The sequence below is a fragment of the Sapajus apella genome, unplaced genomic scaffold (assembly GCF_009761245.1).
Source record: "Sapajus apella isolate SASKATOON/1434 unplaced genomic scaffold, GSC_monkey_1.0 scaffold4, whole genome shotgun sequence".
Classification (NCBI taxonomy): domain Eukaryota; kingdom Metazoa; phylum Chordata; class Mammalia; order Primates; family Cebidae; genus Sapajus; species Sapajus apella.
Window position 1 is genome coordinate 15,808,659 of NW_022436944.1, and position 13,954 is coordinate 15,822,612.

Consider the following 13,954-nt stretch of genomic DNA (forward strand, 5'->3'; position numbering starts at 1 on the left):
AATGGAATATAAGATTATAGGGCAAAGGGTGTCATCAGAGACATTCAGATAAAAAGTTCTTGCAATTTTAAAGGCAATGGGAATATTTCCATTTAGAAGTATCAGATAATAGCTTCAAAAAAGAAGTGAAATTTATATATGAAGAGTTGGAAAAGTTATCTAGATAGAAGAAATATCATACATCGAGGCATCAATGACAAGTAATAAATCTGTAGTAAGAGCAGTGGGAAAAGAGTTTGAAAAAGTACCTAGAAAAGTCTAGCTTGGAAAGGTTTCAAATACTGTATTAAAGATTGCCTACTTCCTTTTGTAAGCCAGAAAGAGCCACTGAATGGGGTGAAAGGACATTAGCAAAGCTGTACTTCATGAATTCCTCAGACAAGAATGTAAGAGGGCTTGAAGTGGTTAAGAGCCTGGAAAGGAGAGACCAATTAAGTAATTATGTTAACAGCCCAGGCAAGAGGCAACATAGACTTTACCATTCTCCAGATAATAATCCCAGACCCGTCTTTCATAATCTCTCACCTTACCCCTTTTCTAATGCATTCATTCATTCTTTCTTTCTCTCTCTCCCTCCCTCCCTCCCTCCCTCTCTCTTCCTCCCACCCCGCCCCCATGGGCCCACCATGGAAAAAATTGTTAATTCATACAGACCATTTATTGAACATCATTTATCATAAATACTGTTCAAGCAACTGCAAATATATTATTTTCATTAAAATAAACAGGTAATCCCCTAAGTTTTTTGAGAATCTTAATGTATCTCTCTCTGTTATCTGACACCCTACCAAAAACCAAAACCAAAACAAACAAAGGAAGAAAAGGTGGAATAGGGTCAAGGTAGGGTAGCAATAAAGCTTAACATAGGACATATTACAGAAAATAGATGATTGTTAATATGAAGTGTGCTGTGAAACCAAAGGAAAAAATGTACAGGAAACAGAGACTGAAAGTGGAGCACTTTCAAAAGCAGATTCAATTAACCTGAAATGACAATATGAGTAAGTGGTACTAACTACATTGGGCCAATGAGGAAATTAAAGCTCAGAGAGGTGAAATGACTTGCCTAAGGTCACACAGCAGCAAATCAGGTCTGATATCAAGTCTGAGGATTATGTCTTCTATAACAGTGGTTCCCAACCTCTTTGGCACCAGGGATCAGCTTCGTGGAAGACAATTCTTCCATGGACTGGTGGTTGGCAGAGTGAGGGATGGTTTCGGGATGATTCAAGTGCATTACATTTATTATGTATTTTATTGCTATTATTATCACATTGTAATACATAACAAAATAATTATACCACTCACCACAATGCAGAATCAGTGGGAGCCCTGAGCTTGCTTTCCTTCTCTAGACCAGACTCAATGTAAGAGCCTACAACTAGATGGCCCTATCTGGGGGTGACAGGAGACAGTGACAGATTATCAGGCATTAGATTCTCATAAAGGGTGTCCAACCTAGATCCTTTGTATGCACAGTTCACAATAGGGTTCACACTCCTATGAGAATCTAAGGCTGCTGCCACTGATGTGACAGGAGGCAGTACTCAGGTGGTAATGACAGCAAGGGGGAGCAGCTATAAATACAGATGTAGCTTCACCCGCTCACCAGTCACTCACCTTCTGTTGTGCAGCCCAGGGTTGGTTGGGGGGACCCCTGCTCTATAATAGCTAACTTCCCAGGAATTAAAAAAGCCAGAAGGGCCTGATAAGTAAAATGGCAGTAACTAAAACCACACAACTGGGAACATTTCGGCTAGGCAACAGACAAGTGGCTGAGCTATCTGGTTGGGGTAAAGGCTTTGTTCAGGAGAGGTTAAGTTCAGAGAGTTATGGCAAGAGTTAAGTGAAAGTAATGTCAATGCCAGGTTAAGAAATCTACAATATAAGCAAAGATATGCATCCACCAAATACCCTTGCTGAGACCTACTTGAATTTCAGGAAGATACTCCCTAGCGAGGATAACCTAAGGGTACAGAAAGACTGCACTCATTAAGAGAATTCAAGAGTAATGGCTGATTGTCTGGTTATATAGGCTCTAACAATCTAAGACAAAACAGCTGCCTATGTTGTTTAAGTGGGGTAGCAAGGTAAGCTAGCACACAAATGTCTTCTGTGAAACACAGCACCAAAATATTGAGAAGAAAAAACAGACAAACAATAATTAGGAAAACAATTTGATAAACAGTACAATAGTTGGCCTGCATCTAAACAAAAAGTTTAAAATAATTTTTATTATCCTATAAAAAAATGAAAATGCACTAGTCCCTCCATTAACCTTGAAGCAATAATGTATCTGTTATGAAATCTTAAACTTTAAAAATGTTTCTCACAGGATAAAAACTACTTATCCATATTTTTGTTTTATAGACTATGAATATAATGCTTAAATAAAAGGTGAGAAAATTAACTATAGATGATGAAGGGAGAAAATTGCCATTTATTGTTTATGCTCTTCCAAAAGAGTAGTGGACATAATACCCATTTAAAGGTCTCCCAGAGTCAGGCTCCATCTGACACTTGCCCCTGTTTATTTTCTGTATAGTACTTGTCATGCCTGTAATTATGTTGCTTATTTATGTGCTTATTTATCGACTAATTCCTGCACTATGGAATAAGATCTGTGAGGGCAGGGATCCTGTTTCACCTAGACTGGAGTGTGCCACAGAATAAAGGAAAGACTAAATCTCACATAATTCTGTCAAGGATTCTACAGCACCAGTACTGTTACTCCCCACTTTGCTGACAAGGATTCAGACATCCTGTGAAATTAAATAATTTGCACAAGGTCACAGAACAATTAAGGTGTCGGAGACATTTGCATGATGCATATGTACCGTATAAACAAATTTGGCAGGCTATATTCAGAACCAAAACAGTGTCAAGCTAAAATTCAAATAGGTAGTGGTGTTTAAAAATGCAGCAATTAAGCAAACAGTCTGTAGAAGACTCTTCTCACTGTACTAAATATAGTCAGACAGACTTCTTATAGCTTTCCTCACAGTACACATTTAGTTAAAATATGTATTTCACACTAATTGACTATGGCTATTTTGCAAATTGTAAACAACGTTATCTGTTACCCTTTGGAAAAATTTAGTTTTGCTCCCAAAATATTACTGCTGTATTGCCGAATTTCACTTTGGATGAAATTGTGAATAAAATCTATCCAACAATCTTGGTTTTTAAAGTGGTAGGTTCGTTTTGGCAAACCATGTAGGATGAACTGAATGTCAGTGATAAAAAGAGATTTATAACTAAATTGGTTACTCAATAACTGCTGGAATAGCTTTATAAATTAGACACTATTTTTTCAGTAGAATTCTCAGAAAAAAATACTTAAAATAATTTCCTATCTCCTACTAAAAGTGATAAATTACTTTTGAAAAAACAATTTCTACAAAGAACTGGTGAGCTACATAACACTCAGATTCACTGTGCCAACTATTGCTCACACATCGGAAAGGAGAACTGACATCCACAAAGTGTTATTAATACTCTACTTATATTTATCCATTAATAAATATATTAGGTGCCCACTTGCTTATCATTACGCTGGATGATACAGTATAGAAAAAGAAGTACAAAAAGCAATTTCAATTGGTAAAAAAAGTTAACTACAGAAGGCATCAATGGTAGGTAACTTTATGAGAAACACTCTCAAGAAGAGCTACAAGTAAAGCTGGGATAAATGGTCAAACAATATTCTCTCAGACCTGAATCATATTTCACCCTAACATTCATTCCCTTAAGAAGGTAAGTCAATGGCTTTCTCACACAGTGGTTCAGTACAGTTCTAGAGACTTTTAGCTCTTTGCTGCTATTTTGGGGTAGATTCAAATCTCAGAAAGTAAAAGGCCTAAAATTATCATGCCCATTAAAAGTTATCTGATACCTGGGATTAGTCTTGGATATCAAGAGATTCTCTAAGATAAATTGTAGCTGTAAGCTAATTTGTATTTCTAACCTACATTCCAGATTTAAAAGCCATTCAATGGCCACAAGCCCCTTCTACTACCAGTTTATTGGGAATACAATATCTATTTTCCAGCAGTTCAGGACTAAAAAGAAAACAAATACACATGGAAAGGGGATTTCAGGGAGGCATGACAGAAGTCAAGGAGACACATCAGGGAGGGTTGGGTAAGAGGACAGAGATGTTTATATAAAGGAGTTCTGGTACCTTCCTATGGGAGGTATCTGGCAAGAGATTCTGGGCTCCTTTAAGGGGTACCTTGAAGCAAATAAGATAGCAGCACTCTAAACACTTAGGATCCAAGGCAACAAACTGTACACCATTTTAACAGCTAGAAAATTCAACAAGCCATCTGTACAAGCATGTTTTCCTGTTAAAAACAACAAAAAAAGAAGGTCTTTGGGATTTTCTACTCAGAAGACTTCTCAGAAATATTTTTACATCTCATATAAAGTTTCCTTGACATTACTGCAAAAAAGTGGGTGTAGCTACCTTTCAGAAGAACATATTTGTATTGCCAGAACAAGGAATATTCTGAAAGGTTGCTTTTGTAATATATCTTCCTTCTCTGTGTATATCTTACTCATCCGGAGATTATGGCTCACCCAGTTAAGGCTATTACATAATTTTGCCAAGGAGGACAAAAATAGAAAGGGGTTATGAATAAATGTTAAAACAGACATATATTATTGAAAATCTCAACATTAAAGCTTTGAATGTTTTACTTCTTGTTGCTGCTTAAAAAGTAGAAATTCGGAGATAGTTTATTCAAAAAAGCAGAAGTAGGATAAGTATGCTGATTTTCAAAAGCGTTCCATTCATTTTTTGAGTTTTTAAAAAGCACATGAAATATAAATATGTACAAAAGGCTCAATTTGTTGAACTGTCTCCCATTAACATCACTCCAATGATTTTAATATCAATTTTAGCTCTGAATTTTTGTCTCAGAAATGGGGTCTGAAATTGATAATGAAAGTATTAATAGAAATAAATGAAATACACATTAATATGTGTCTAGTATTACCTAAGCAGGGGATTATATTTAAAAAATGTTAAGACCCATCTTCAGGTACTTCTTGCTGAAATTTCTGCTCATGTTTTACTATGTAAAAAGAAGAGAAGTCTGTATGCCATTATTTACTATTTATAAATTTCAACTGCTTCTCCATAATGTAAGCATTTTTTTTTTTGCACAAAATGACAGGATTTAATGATGAGCCCTGTATTTGTAACCCATGTTCAGTAAAAGAAATAACAACCTTTTGCAATTTATTGATATTATAAAAACAAAGAGAGTGCCAATACTTTACTACCAATTCCCTGCAAACTCAGCCTTTCCCACCAAAATAGAATTGGAATGCATTCATCAGAATTTTCAAAATGTGCTTCCCTGTTAGCCCTGTGAGATGGGGGTGGGTAGGGGCTAGACAAACAGATTCAGCAAGCCAGAGGCAATTGAATGTACTTCTCAGTGCTTCCAACTGGGATGTCAGCACTTTACTAATCAAATTTGCTGTTTCACTTCTCATGTATTCATCTTGAATTATACCAAGGTGTTTTCTATAGGAAATATCACTACAATAATGTCTGGCATGTGTTTAGCAATATGCTGCACAAATCAGGAAGGAACTAAATGCAGAGAATAAGGAAGCATGTAGAATTAAGCCCCCAAACACCGTCAGTCAGCCTTTGTCCCAAAAGTTTTCTGGAGCTATATGAAATACAGTTTCCATGTTATTTTCAAGAGAGCTTTATGAGCCAAGTTTTCAAATGCAAATAACAAGGTCAAAAGGAAGAAGGTTTATAGATATGAGGAGCTGTAAGAAAAAATGATAATGTAGAAAGGAGGTCAGAAATTTGAAGGGTAGTGTCAAAAATCTGTGAACAGAAGTTTAAGCAGTTACATAACATACTTTCCTGCTATGAAGATTTCATGGTTCAAACTTAGAATCATTATTCATTTTAGGTAAGGTTTTAATTTATCCAAGAAAGGGCAACTTTATGACTTTATGTATAATATTATGCTGCAACCTTCCTTTAAAACTAAAAAAGGAGAGAGTGCTTAATAGTAGGAACAGCAAAAAAACAGAAAGATTTATTTAGGTTCAATCCCAGTTTTGCATTTACCAGCCTTGTGGCCTTGTACCTTTTTAATCCTCTAAACCTCTGTTTCCTCATTAATAAAATGGGAATAACTATACTGTCTTCCTGATAAGGTTATATAAGAGGATTTAAATGAAAATTGTGTAGTCAATACTGAACACCTAGAGAATACAGGTAGAGTATAGCTGTTGTTCTTATTATAAGTTTATCTGGATTTGTTAAATTAGTTTTCTAGTCTTGCTCTCACATCAGTGAATTTCAAAGGCTTTTGTATATTGTTCTGGTTAAGCTGGGTCTTTTCACAAAGTGCTGCTCCTGCTCTGCTACTCTGCAGTCTTTAGGGCAAGGGCATTCTTGCCTGTGCCCTGTGACCACCTCCCTGCATCAAGTGTCCCAATCCAGTAACAGTTTTACTTCTACTTAACTTTGATTTGCTATGACAACAAAGAAGGTATGGCATTTCATTTTCAAAAACTACCTCAGCCTAAGTCACCAGAGGACTACAATCCACTTATACCAGTGCGCGGGCGCGTGCATGCGCACGCGCGCACACACACACACACACACACACACGCACAGAGAGAGACCAACATCCATACATATACCGTTATGTACTATGTAATGACAGTTCAGTCAATGACAGAGTGCATATTTCACAATGGTTCCATAACATCATAATGGAGCTGAACATTCTTATCACTGAGTGACGTTATGGAATACATTACTCATGTGTTTGTAGTGATCCTGATGTAAACAAATCTGCACCACCAGTCATATAAAAGTGTAGCAATACAATTATGTACAGTACAAAATATATGATAATAAATGTGCTACTGGTTTATGTATTTACTATATGTAGTATAGTAAACACATAAACCATTAGCATGTACTCTTTCTAATTATTAAAAAAAAAAAAGTTAACTATAAAACAGGACCTTCAGGAGGTATTCCAAAAGAAGGCATTGTTATAGGAGATGACAGCTCCATGTGTGTTACCATTCTTGAAGACCTTCTAGTGGGACAAGATGTGAAGTGAAGAAAACACTGATATTAATGATCCTGGCCATGTGTAGGCCTAATATAAATGTTTATGTCTAATATAAATGTTTATGTCTTAGTTTTTAAAAGTTTATAAATAAAAAAATAGAGAAAACCTTTATAGTAAAGATATAAAAGTTTTTGTACAACCGTACAATCTGTTTGCATTTTAAGCTAAGTGTTATTACAAAAGTCAATAAGTTTTTTTTTAAAGTGTATAAATTTTAAAAAAGTTACATTAAGGTTAACTTGTTGAAGAAAAAAGTACATAAATTTAGTATAGCCTAAAGTGTTTGTGAAGTCTACAGTCATGTATAGTAATGTCTGAGGCCTTCACATTCACTCACTACTCACTCAATGCCTCATCCAGAGCTTCCAGTCCTGCAAATTCCAGTCATCTTAAGTATACTATACACGTGTAGAAATTTTCAATCTTTCATGCCATATTTTTACTGTCCCTTTTCTATATCTTGATACACAAATATCACTGAGATACAGTTGCCCTTGGTATTCAGTACAGTTACATGCAGTACAGGTTTGTAGCCTAGAAGCAGTAGGCTATATAATCATACAGCCTGGGTATGTAGGAGGCCATACCATCTACGTGTGTGCAAATATACTCTATGATGTTTGTATGACGACAAAATCACCTAACAATGCATTTCTCAGAACATATCCTAATCGTTAAGAGATATATGACTATATAAAAGGATATGTATAGAGTTTGATTCCCATTCAAGGTCTATGAAATATTTCATGTCAACTTGGACACTGTTTAAGTGAATTAGGTTCTAAACCAGAAAATGTTTATTATTAATCTTTATTAATAATGTCTACTACATTCATATTTTCCAGTAACTCAGAAACTATTCCTCCATCACTTCATCTTCCTTCTTTGCTCTTACTCTTGAAGATGATTCACTGTGTGACAAAGACACTTCTTCATTTAGTCACTTCATCTACCTGAATACCTGCGTAAATAATGTACATGCAAGCTACCAGATGTGCTGCCAGAAACCTACTGAATACCATTAATAAAGCTTTCACATTTCCAACTCTAGCTTTCAACTGCTAGGCCTCTGAACCAGAATCTGTGGTCATTTCCCAGGAATTCTACGCCCCTTTCCATCATACCCTTTCCCCATAGAGTACCTAGTCATATCTCCTCAAAGTTAGAAATTTTAGATTGGACCTAGGTGGGTAAATGTAAGAGCTGGGAGTCTGAAGCACTCACAATCAAGAGAACTGCACTTGGCATAGAAATTGAGAGCAAAACGGAGACAGACATATATTGTTCTACTCAACTATGGGGCTGGGTTAGGGTTAATAAAAGCTGAAAAGCTAAAATCTGTAACTACTAACATTTACTACGCTATTTTCATTTATTTCTCAAGTCCTGTTTGTAAAGCACTGGTATGAAAACAGCCAGATATTTTAATGTTATGTTCCATTCCACGGATCTTTGTAAATTCCCAAATGGACAAATACTCCATCCTCTTCACCACAGTTATGGTTTATGTGAACAGTCAACAAAGATGTCTTGAAGAGGGTGGCCAACTAGATGAGCACCTGATTTAAATTTCCTCCCAAGGACCAAAAACAATCAATCACATGTAATGAATCTTTGGGTTAGTTCTTGAAAATTAAAAACCAGAAATCTGAACTACAAGAATGTCAAGGGTCTAGTGAAATCCTGTTAGCCCATAAAACAATGCACAAGGCCTGTGATTCTGAGAATGGATTATTTTAGAGAGAGCTGTAGGGCATCTAATCTTTAGTTTTACTTTTACCTTTCCTCATTAATTTACAGAATAGCCTTGGTAAACTGGCTTACCACTCTTTATCTAAGTTATTAATAATACCATCTCATCCTTTTATTAGGCTACTAGAAATAAATTAATACAAATATACCTACAGAGCATATATGCATGTGTGTGTACACACACGTATGTATAAATATATATACACAATTTATTTCTTTTAAATATAAGAGTCGTAACTACTCAGGAAATATATGGAATAGAAAGACACAATGGTGCCTTATGTTGGGGTAAGGTTGAACTATTCAACCATAAAAGCTTTCCGTGACTTCTGATGAAAAGGACAAAAATCCAAAAACACAGTAAGGATAGTTTTAAAAGACAAAGATGATATATGAAAAAGGAACACTTTTACAGAATATCTGCAACAGTGAAGGATAATTAAAATGAATGACTAATCAGATTTTGCTCCTTGGCTACATGAAGTCATGACTTTTGAAGAGGCGGAAATATACAGTTTCATTTAGTCCTTTCATATTTTAATTTTTGGAAGACAAATTTGATTTTAATATTTTAAGTCTTGACTGTAGACAATTTCCTTCTTTCGAAGAATTTGCTTTGTTAGCTTTCCTTTAATAACAGTTTTACATTCAACATGAACTGCAATACTGTCTTGTACTTGGTGCAGGGTTATGCTACCGCAGTGATATAAAAATAGAAAAGACCAAAAAAAAAAAAAAAAAAAATACACAGCAGACTGGAATAGCTTTAAAATTGAAGCTTTTCAGATAGAGCACTCTAAAATAATTACAAAAGATACCAGAACTGATTCTTGGCTGTAAGGTAGATCTTCCTTCATTATATAATATTAAAATTACCTAAGGGATTCATATTTTTTCCTTCTTAGAACTATAGACTATTAAAGTTATACTGGGTCTCAGAAGGGTTCAAAATTCAAGCTGCATTGGCCTGCTGTGTCTGTTTACTTAATCTATTTTTATAACACTGCAGTAGCCAGATCCAACTTACCAAATACCTGCTTCAACATTCTGCACCACATTGATTCAAGAAATAATATTTATGAGAAAGAAAGCTGCAAACTATGTTTGCAACAAATCAATCTATACTATTAAAGTCAGCGCCATAAGGAAATAAAAACTATAGATATGGTGCTTTAAAAATTCTAAAATGTTGCCTAAAAGGATTTTACTTTTTTTTTTTTTTTCGAACTTTGTTGTTGTTTTTTTTTCCTGCCAGGTACGGCACTAGCTTACTTTACTTGTGTGAAATAACCCAAGTTGCTATTTTCAGTTTCCAAGCCCTGAGTGTCTATACCAATTCTCAAGCAGATATCTTGACACACCAACAGGATGCTGAGATACATGTAACATCTGTACAGCAATTTATTACAGATACTATAGTTAAATTATTTAATAAAATAAATCCTTGACCATGAACATCTTTCATGCCAAAGAATAATGCCAAATCTAACTTTTACTTTGTGAAGCATTTCTAACAATTCAATGTACCCAAGAAAAATCCACTTGAGAGTGCTGACAGAATGGGATTTGCCAATTAAGTTGTTACCATAGAGACAGGCTTTAATATGTTCTATGAAAAATATGAACAGGTTATGCTATCTCTTTAGTCATTTATACTTGAACATAAAATGTGAAAAACACAATTAGAGAAGGGTGTAATAGTTTCCCAAGGGAGTATCGAATGTATTCTCTTGTTCATAAAAAAAAGTTCCTTTTTCAACCGAAAATGAACACATGCTCTATTTTCTTCAATTTTTCATAGATTATTTGACTAATATATCACTCACTGTACGGTATGATTTTTATTTTCTTAGAACTGAGCTTTTTTTCCCCCAAAGTACTCTACTAGATTTATATATTACTAAAATCTTCAAACACTGTGCTCTTTGAAAAATAACTTTAAAAATATCTTTTGAACTACCCAAGGAGAAGATCATTACAAAGGATCCTTTGACATTCTAAATATTCTAAATACCACATGTTAAAAGTATTTCAAGTACATCATTGAATGTTCCCGACTGTTGACTCAAGGGATTAATATGGGATAGACTTTAGCCAGATGACCATAACCAGCCACAGGACATAAAGTAGTGAACTAATCTATCATTTTTATTACTGTTTTACTAACACAGCCCATGACAAGAATTCTAGACACAGTTCTATTAGTCTTCAGGTGGTGACCCAGAAGATAAATATTAACATTTGGTAGAAATTCTATCATGCATTTTCCAGATTATACCACTTCAATATCACTCTAAAAGGCAAGTGCCACATTTAAAATTTGATTTTTGAAAGGATCAATCTATTAGTATGTGTCTTGATTATACATAAAATGAAAAAATCTTATGACTTATGAAATTTAAAATTATTTATTCCTTTATTAGTTGGGGGTAGAGTTGCCCGACATGTAAAAAGCTACTGCATAGAATACTTCAGTTAATATATTAGTTTTATGCATCATTAATTATCCAGAAATAGCATGATTTGATATAATTAAAATCCATGAAGATTTTAACATCTAAAGTCGAATTTAGATGAAAGAAGTAGCTGTTAGGAAAAATAAGTAGTTGCAATTTTTTTTTTAAATCAAAGAACTAAAATATTACAAAGTATATGAGAGTACCAGTTCTCTTCCTTTCCCTATACCCTGTGGGCAATTTCCCCACTCTCAAAGAGGAATAAAGAAGCACCTTATTTACTTAAGGGAGCAATGGCTCTCAAAGATTTAACCTAAGAGAGTCCTAAATACAAGAAGAAATGTATTTTTTTAAAGGCATATTTAAAAAAACCCTCAAACTTCATTTTAAAACACGCACCTTAAGCCATTTGTCTTTCAAATTACAGCAAAGATGCAAATCGCATCTCAAAACTAAGTATTGCTATCAAATGGAAAGGGTTCTTTTCCTGAGATTTCTACTAGGGATGTATAATCTCTCTTGGGTTACACAAAAAATGTAAATGATTCTGAAAATTACACCACAGTTATTTGATCTTTCTTTTATGCTTAAAGAATAAATAATAATTATCTGAATAAGCTTTATAGGAACATTTCCACTGAGGCATCAAATCTGCTAGGAATACTCAAACAACTGGCCCACTAAGAACCACAGCCTAACTAATGGTACAAAGTTTGGAAATATAAACTCCAGACAGCATAGGTTTATAAAAGCGGACATTTCAAAGCAATACAAAAGAATGTCTATTTTATCAGGCAAGAATGTTCTCTGCAAATTAAGATTTCAAAGATTTAAAATCAAAGGTTGGAAAACAAACTTCATATAAAATCTGCCCCTGCCAGTGAATGCTGGAAATGACCTGCTTAAGTGCCTGTCTCACTTGGTCACCAACCAGCACTATGACGAGCTGCCTAAAAGGGTGTTAAACATTCCTACTGCAATCTATTTGTCATGTAGTTTCTTTTTCTAAGATATGTTGTTCTATAGTATTGTCATTAAACCCACACCTGAAGTTTGATGGTTTTTAAATGGACAATCAGGTGTGATTTTTTTTTTTTTTTCAAATGTTAACTCCTAAAAACCAATATGAATTTAGTTTGGATATTTTTCAAACTGCACACATTTTATTTTCAATTATCTTTCCGTAACTCTCTAGTCAGGCAAAAACCCAGAAACAACAACTTCTGATGATAAAGGGTTATTTTATATGCCAAAAAACATTAATGCCCTGATATATGGATAAAAAGCCACCTAACTATTGGTGGCTACTGCAATCATTATACTTTTCCTCTAGGAAAAAGAAAAGCATTTCCTCTAGGCAGTTTACTACATTCTACCTCCATCTACCACCCTTCCCAAAGTGTAACTTTTCTTAAAAATAAAACATTACGAACTTCTGTTGTATACTAAGCATATAGAGTCTGTAATAATTCAAATATAAATCATTTAAATTTTACATTTTGAAAAGTGACATTAAAATGTTTACTTCATAACCCAAATAACACACGTTGCAAAGCCAATTTCTCATTTAATCTGAACAACAAATCTAAATAGGCAATATATCTAAAACTCCCTGTAATGGTATGAGTTTATTTAGGGGCTATAGTATAATACAAATTTGCTAACGTCCATTACACAGAACAGGAATTTGAGGTGAGTGAAGGTGAAATCAATTTCTCTTCATCACAGATTAAAGATGCACCCTTCCACATTCATCATTTTTGCTAGGTGTTATTTTTCTAACATGGCAGCAACATAGTTTTCAACGTAAAAGGTTCTGAAATGTAACATAACATGTCCACATTCTGAAAAACATTCATCTCTCACCTCAGCATGAATACAATGCAGAACTGCCCAGATGATTCTACAAAAACAACTCAGGAGGGATCACTTGGGAGTTAGCTTCATGGCAGCTATTCCACCGGCATAACAAACCTTAGCGATTTTGTTACAATGACTCCTTTACACCAGCTCATCCAGTCTAATACAATGTATTCCACACTCACAGAACAGTAATTCTCTAATTCTCTATAACCAAGGTTTTCAGATCTTTGCTATTTCCAGAATATCCTTGGGCTCTGTACAATGCCTATAAACAGCTCTTAAGCTGTGGTGAGGCATGACACAAACACCTCTGTATGCTACAGACACACTCTCCAGAAAACTGTACACATGGACTTACATAAAATTTCACGGCTTTTGAAAATGCTCAAAACTCAAATATGGACTCCTCATGGGTTTGGTGTACTTTGTAAGAATTCCAATTTTAAAGTGGAATTCTAAGTTCTACGCATTGCAGTAGCTGTTACAGACTACAGAAAATAAGGCTCATCTGAGCAGCCAAAGAGCAAGCAGTCTGCATAAAACCATTCTCTGTAATAGGTAATGAAAGGAGATTATAGAAAACGTATAGTAAACTTGTGTCAAAACAAAAGTCTGATGCTACCTTACAAGAGAGCCTTTATCTCATGGGCTCCTTGAGTCCAAAGATGGGATCAAGCAGCTCTTCCTTTCTACTGGTTATGAGCTGGAAGAAAAATCTCACTACCTCTCAGTTAATAATCATTCCTTAAGAGATGT

General features: G+C 34.7%; 1 protein-coding gene across 50 annotated transcripts in view; it reads right to left on the bottom strand.

Annotated features, from left to right (window-relative positions):
- MBNL1 (muscleblind like splicing regulator 1) overlaps window positions 1-13,954 on the bottom strand; it is a 205,514-nt gene that overhangs the window by 62,131 nt on the left and 129,429 nt on the right. The window lies entirely within an intron of this gene.